We start from the raw sequence: 7,082 nt of genomic DNA on the forward strand, positions 1-7,082 counted from the left end.
TCTCAAACTTTGCAAATCCCATTTATTGCTTGAAGGCAACATTTACTAAATTAGGAAAACTAACTTAATTGCAAACTAATCTACCTGTGGGTCTCAAGACGGCTGACAGCGGTATGCGAATGGTTGCCCTGGCCAGCCTCAAATATGTAATTTTTAACACGCGTATGTATGCCAAAAACCATTCTACCTAAAAAACGATTCCAGTACTACATCACAGCAGACATTAAAAAAAAAAAAAAAAAAGGTATATCCCAACGCGTTCCTTGGCCCCGCCGACAATGTTGGCTTCTTTCATTCGTGTGTCTAACGAGCCCCACTTTTTTTTTCTTTTATTTTCTGTTTACTAGTTTTTGAGGGCCTCGGTTCTAGCAGATTTGAAGCCATAGTTAGCGTACGTGAGAGGGTTCTCGCGCAACTTTCCGACCAAGGAGGTTAAATTATAACCTCCTATGATTATAACCTTTTTGATTCTACACTCCCTGTGGACCAAGGTCCACGTGATACTCGCCATAAGCAGGATGTTCCGCGTCCGGCGCTATGGATGCGCGTGGCGCTGGTGACCACTCTTAAGATTCGATTACAGGAAACATTAATGCCGAAGAAAGTAGAAGACTGAACGGCCATCGGTGTAGCTCAGTTGGTGAGAGCACCGGACGTGATATTCGGAGGTCGCGGGTTTGGTTCTGAACAGCAGCGTATTGTTTTCCTTGCACTTCATATCTAACTATCTACTTAAAATTATTACAGTACAAACCCAGGTCAAGAGCAAAAATAAAAAATCCCCCACGCTTTCCTTGGCCTCGCCAACTGTTGCCTTCTTTCATTCGTGTGTTTATTTATTTATTTATTTATTTATTTATTTATTTATTTATTTATTTATTTATTTATTTATTTATTTATTTATTTATTTATTTATTTATTTATTTATTTATTTATTTATTCATTCATTCATGCATACATCATTCCTTACATGGCTCAGAAGAGCATTGAATAAGGGTGACAAAAATGAAGAGGAACCGTTCGTACAAGGCAAAAATGAACGGAAACTTTTGTACACGGAGCCCCTGTCGTGGTGGGGCAGTGGTTAAAGCGCTCGTTATACTGCGCCCAAAGGATGCGGGATCGAATTCCTGCCGCGACGGCAGCTTTTTGATGGAGGCAAAAGGCAACGCACCCGTGTGCTGTGCGATAATAGTGCCCGTTAAAGAACCCCAGGTGGTCGAAATTTCCGGAGCCTTCAACTGCGGCGGCTCTCATAGCCTGAGTCGCTTTGAGACGTTAAACCCCACAAACCAAAGGAAGCCAAGCAATCAGGTCACTTTAGAGGACAAGGGGATCATCCATGGATATTAATACAACGGTAAATGACGCAGTCGTCCGCAAAAGGTCGCAGATAAGAAGATATGCCAGTGGATAAATAATTGATTTTTATTATAAATAATAAAAGGCTATAGAACACAGCCTTGGGGCACACCAGAAGTCCTGGGTCGGATTGAGAAAAATTGGGACCCTGGGCGTACGCACGTGCAGGGCCACTTCCATTTCCCCTCTCTTGGTGGTCCCTACCCACCTCCATCCTACACTACATCAATGTTCCCACAATTTCATTTTTAAGTGCACTACATTTCGTTAAGAGATGCGAAGCGTGCAGAGGAGGTCAGACAAACAACTCGAGTAAATGGCATATACTAGTGGAAATGAAGAAGAAATTGGAATGGGCATTTAGTGAGGAAAGGGGAATGGAGCAATCTGTGTTGAGGCTGGCCTATAACCACCATGTATTAGGAAAAAAAAATACATTAATTTCCCGCAAGAACGAATAGAATGAGTAAGAACACTGAAACAAAATATAAATATGTTAGGAATAAAGCAGGAAACTGAAAGAATCATGTAGCTATAGGTCACATATAAGAAGAACGGGGTGCATCTTATTCGAAGCTCATGGCAATTATTCAGAGCTGGGAACGTGTCCGAATCGTTTTAAACAATTCTGATGTATACTTCCATTCGTTAAAAAAAGAAACAAAAATCTTATAGGACGGATACCCAAAACCTACCTCTATTACCTCCTAAGATAGGATAGTTAGGCAGGCGAGTTGGTGATACATTATAAAAAAAAAAAAAATAAATAAACGGCGCGAAAAAAAAAAACGGCGACAAAAGGAAGAAACCACAGGAACAAGTGCTTGTTCCTGTGGTTTCTTCCTTTCGTCCCAGTTTGTTCGCACTGTTTTTTTTTATCCCCTGAGAATGCGCTGTAACCGTTCGTGGTCCCTGAAAAAGTGCGCCCCTTGGTTTTTTAATGGGGTGCGCGAATAGGCTGTGCAGTGAAGACTCCTCAAACGCGACGGGGCCGTTTTGTAAAGAAGTACAGTCCTTGTCAAAAGTGTACAGCAAAGGGGGTCTGCCTCTGAGCCGCTTGGTGCAGCTTGTAGTGCATTTCGAGTGTTCCGAATCTCTTGACAGTACGATTTTTGGTCCTACCCTATCCAATGAGAAGGACCAATGCAGACCTCCATTGCATAGATGTCCATTATATAAAATTACTGTGATGTAAACAGTTTTCGAAAGTTTTCTTTAGGCAAATTCGATAACTCGAGCTCTCATTTAATCTGTGGATCTTTTTAATTAATTGAAGGTCGAATTAGCAAGAATTCATTGCAATCAGAAGTGATATGACAGCTCCACCTGGTTACCTGCAGGTCATTCGTGCGAAATAAGCTGGTATACGGCATCCTTTATAAAATTTATGCTGGATGTGTCAGCAGTGTATACACTTCTGTGCAGTTTTCTGTGTAGTTGTAGTTAATCTTCTTTTTTTTTTTTAGCAAATATCACGCGAATTCCGAAATAAAGAAAACGAACAATTCGCTATGTCTTAATTTCCAGTTTGTTGGGTATTCCTTCACTGATCAGATATTCGGTATTCAATTCGATATTCGAAGGCTTTTTTTCTCATATTCGTTTTCGGTTAATATTAATATTAGCTCAACTGCGCTTATTAGGAAACGGTGCAGCCTATGCATTTCAGATTCCCTCACTTATGTTAAAGATTATCAGATGGCCGCGCGCGCAAAGCGATTGGGGGCCTTCATGTCTTGACCGTGCCACTTAGCAATCAATCTTCTTTCGTATGGTCAGACTCTCCCAGACAGCGATGTTCAGAATATTCCAGACAGCGATAAGGCAAGGCGAACGCTCTGGAGCAAGAGATAAAAATTACAGGGCTGCTCTTAAGTCTGATTAAAAGCGTAAATGGCGAAAGCTACTGTACGGAAACTGTTTTCACTAACTTCATCGTCATTTTCACCCCTACTATCACCATCATCATCATCACCACAAGCACTAGTATCATAATTACCAACTAAATGCATCGTCATTGTCATTGCTACCATCATTGTCATCTAACTACAGAGTCATTATCATCGCTACTAATATCAGCACAATTATACAAATTATATTCCCCGATACAAAGGGGAATGGCCGCATCAGCATCATCACTACCTGCATTATCATTGTCATCGCTACTATCCTAGCTAGGGAGAATTACGATCGGTTTACCACGAGCCCCGCGTGGCGTAAATAAATTCAAGCATAGTCTTAAGTATGCATTGGTTTATCGCCATACAAAAAGTGGCTGCAGAACTTCCCGTCTGACTCTCAAGGATAGAGCCTTTATTGTCTTTGTGGGATTTTTAATGTCACAAAGTCAGGCTAACATTGACTGATTATGACTCCCTATATGTACTATATGTAGCCATGTATGTACTGTGGGCGATTTATCTGCCCGAGGGATGCGCACGACAAACACACAGTGGGCCGTATAACAAACATCTTTAATCTCACAGGGGTCGTCGAAGTCGGTGCTAGGTCGTCGACCGGGGGGCTGCGGCCTGCGGGTCGTCTTCCTGCAGAAGCTTCAGGCGCGAAGCAGGATCGAAGCAGGAACGAGGAGGCAGGGACCAAGAGCGAGCGACGGCGGCGCGTGGCTTCCTTTATAGCCCCCTCGCGCGGGACCGGTTATCCCCGAACGAGCGGGGAGAGGGAAACAGGCACCGCGCAGGGAGCATTGGGATAGTGGCGCGGCCTTCGAATGCGCGGCGCGCACAGGCCTTACGGATACGTGGTGCAGGGCCCCACAGTACGTGTTCTTCATGTTGTGACTGGTACCTTTTTTTTTTTTGTGTGTGAAACATTTTATGTCAAAGCCAGGAAAAAAAAGAAAAAGAGAAAAAAAAGCCCGGTGCGGCGTAGCTTGGTTATCGCGCTCGGCTGGGGATCGGAGGATAGTTGTTCGAATCCCGATGGAGATTTAGTCTAGCGGGCTTTGCGGCAATTGCGTGATTAGCGAAACAGCGGGTCGGAAATGCGCATGCGCTTAACGCTAACAGCAAAATAGCGCCAGCGTATGCACGCAGTTTTGAGAAGTTAGCACGCGTCTTTTGCGCATTTAGCGTGAAAACATGGCGACGTTGCTAGATCGGGCAGCCGTCCGCTTCAGACGAACAAAGCGTCATTGCAGTTCCGGTTGGCACGTTTATGGGCAACTACTGGTACTGTCGTTTTTCGCTTTCACTAATCTTGCTTTGACGCCGATGCGCAGGGTGTAGAGAAGCTTTGCTGTTAAAATGCGGTCTGGAATCTGATGCTCCTAGGCCCAATGAGGTCGCCTACGACGATGCAACCGCTCTGAACGAAGCGAATTAGTTTAAAGTCTAGTTTTGGTGGTTACTATATTTTACTACTAATTTTGACTGATATATAATAATTTACGAGAACGTATTGAGCTGGCTGTGAAGCTTGCAATGCACCTGTTAAATGTTCAAAGTCTCACTTCAAAAGGGCATGCAAGCGGGGTTCTTGTAGCATACGTCCATCAACCATCGGGATAGAAGAGCGCAGACTACAAGCGTCATAATCAAAATATCCACCGCCTGAGTTGGAGCACAGTGTAGTGGAAAATGCATGCACGTTTCACTGCTCAATGCAACGTCGCACTTCTGCGAGAAGTGCGGAACCTGTTTTTGTTTCGAGCATCCGAACACCCGCTGCTTAACAATCGTGGTTCGCGCATAGCTACTTTTCACGTGGTATATTAGCTTTGATTCGAAGCTTAAGAGACACTAAAAAAAAAATCATGAATTTTGTGAGTACTCACTGTTTCGAACTTGTCCGTCAGCACACTGTGATTGTTGCTTCCGTCAGCCAGCTGTGATTGTTGACATCGCTAAACAGGAGCAGAAAACTACCAACAATGTAGCTGGTAGTTTGAACCATGACGTTGGGCATCACTGATGAATGAAGACCGAAGACAAGTTCCAAATTGCACCAGCGGTTGGAATACGAAAGCCGTCTTAGTGCAATACAAAGCGCCTGTCGGCCAGATACATTAACTTAGCCTTGTGCGCTGGCGAAAGTGTCTGACACAGAAAGCCAGTTGTACAGTTGCTCAAAATCCTCTTTTCGAATCGGAACGGCGATCTGAACAGCTCAGAATCCACAGCAGATACACCCGCTGACCATTCTTCGAGCGGTAGCGGCATATAGTCGGCTCACTTCTGCTTTGCAGCCAGATTTCCAAACTGTCGGCTTCGAGCGAACTCGCGAGTTCGCGCTGACTTAACAGTTCTTCGTACTCCACCCATGTCAACACAGACAGATATCGTGAATCATCCAAGACGCTCGACGGTATAGTTGAAAAACGCCTGAAGAATGTGCAGTTCAGTAGCTCAGCGCTGGAAGGGCACGTTGTCTGTGCTTTGGAAGCAGACGTGTGGAACGTTTAGAAACAGAAAAACGTCTGTATACAGCACCTGTAGAAGCAGACGTTCGCTTGCTTCTAAACGTTTCGCTTTGCTCGCGGCTTCAAAGTAGATTGTCTCGGCTCCCTGCGGCTCAACCTACGCCTGTTTCATTTCAGTGAACATTTTTCTTACCAGGCGGCGCTGGCAAGCACCTCGAATATATCCTCAATCGCTGATACCTCTTGTTTGTGTACCGTTTGCTAAACGCTATACTAAAACTAGATCTGAGGGTGAGTCTTTTGCAGCACGCTAACTTTATTTCCGTTAGCACCGCTACTTACGCTAACGCTAAACTAAAGCTCTCTAATAACGATTTTGGTTTACAGAGCTTTGCGGTTATTGCGTGATTAGCGAAATAGCGGGTCGAAAATGCGCATGCGCTGAACGCTAACAACAAAATTTCGCTAGCGCATGCACGCAGTTTTAAGAAGTTAGCGCACGTCTTTTGCACATTTAGCGTGAAAACATGGCGGCGTCCTTGGATCAGGCAGCCATCCGCTTCAGACGAACAAAGAGTCGTCGCTGTTCCGATTGGCGCGCTTATAGGCAACTACTGGTAATGCCGTCTTTCGCTTTCGCTAACCTTGCTTCGACGACGATGTGAAGAATGTAAAGCAGCTTTGTTGCGGAGATTCGGTCTGGAATCTGATGCTCCTAAGCCTAATGGGGTCGCCTACGATAATGCAGTAGCTCTGAACGCAGCGAATTGGTTTCAAGCCTCATTTGGCGGTTACTATATTTTACAACTAATTTTGGGTACTATATAATTATAGTTTACGAGAAAGTATTAGAGCTGGCTATGAAGTTTGCATTTCACCTTTTAAACGTCCAGAGCCTCACTTCAATGGGGCATTTAGGCGGGTTTCTTATACGTCCATCAACCCTCGGAGCAGAAGAGAGCAGACTAGAAGCGTCATGATCAAAATGTCTGTCGCCAGAGTCAGAGAACGGTGTAACGGAAAATGCATGTACCGTTTTTGCCAAATGTAACCAGGCTGCACAGTTTGATCCTTAGCCCTGTAGTGTCGCATTTATGGGAGATCTCAAATTCTTAATCACTTGCGAGTGAATAAAGCCACTCATTCTTATCTGTCAAGGCCATCTTTTGTTATTTGGACTAGGTTAAAGATTTTAACACGGCGAAGAAGCATACCCCGCAGCCTGGTTAATTTTGGCGAAGACGGTACGTTTCACTGCTCATGACGACGTCGCACTGCTACGAGAAGTGCATAACCTGAATGTATTTCGAGCATTGGAACCGCCGCTGTTTAACAATCG

The 7,082-nt window shown here is 44.4% G+C and overlaps 1 protein-coding gene across 1 annotated transcript in view; it reads right to left on the reverse strand.

Annotated features, from left to right (window-relative positions):
• The window catches only part of pnt (ETS transcription factor pointed), a 325,056-nt gene extending 319,883 nt beyond the window's left edge, over window positions 1-5,173 (reverse strand). The window contains exon 1 of the mRNA XM_084606204.1: window positions 5,159-5,173. The gene's annotated coding sequence lies outside the window, so the exon portion shown is untranslated. The remainder of the gene's footprint in view (window positions 1-5,158) is intronic.
• Window positions 5,174-7,082: the final 1,909 nt, after the last annotated feature.

Source organism: Amblyomma maculatum, chromosome 6 (genome assembly GCF_055883805.1).
Source record: "Amblyomma maculatum isolate TAMU_Amacu chromosome 6, ASM5588380v1, whole genome shotgun sequence".
In the NCBI taxonomy this organism is placed as follows: domain Eukaryota; kingdom Metazoa; phylum Arthropoda; class Arachnida; order Ixodida; family Ixodidae; genus Amblyomma; species Amblyomma maculatum.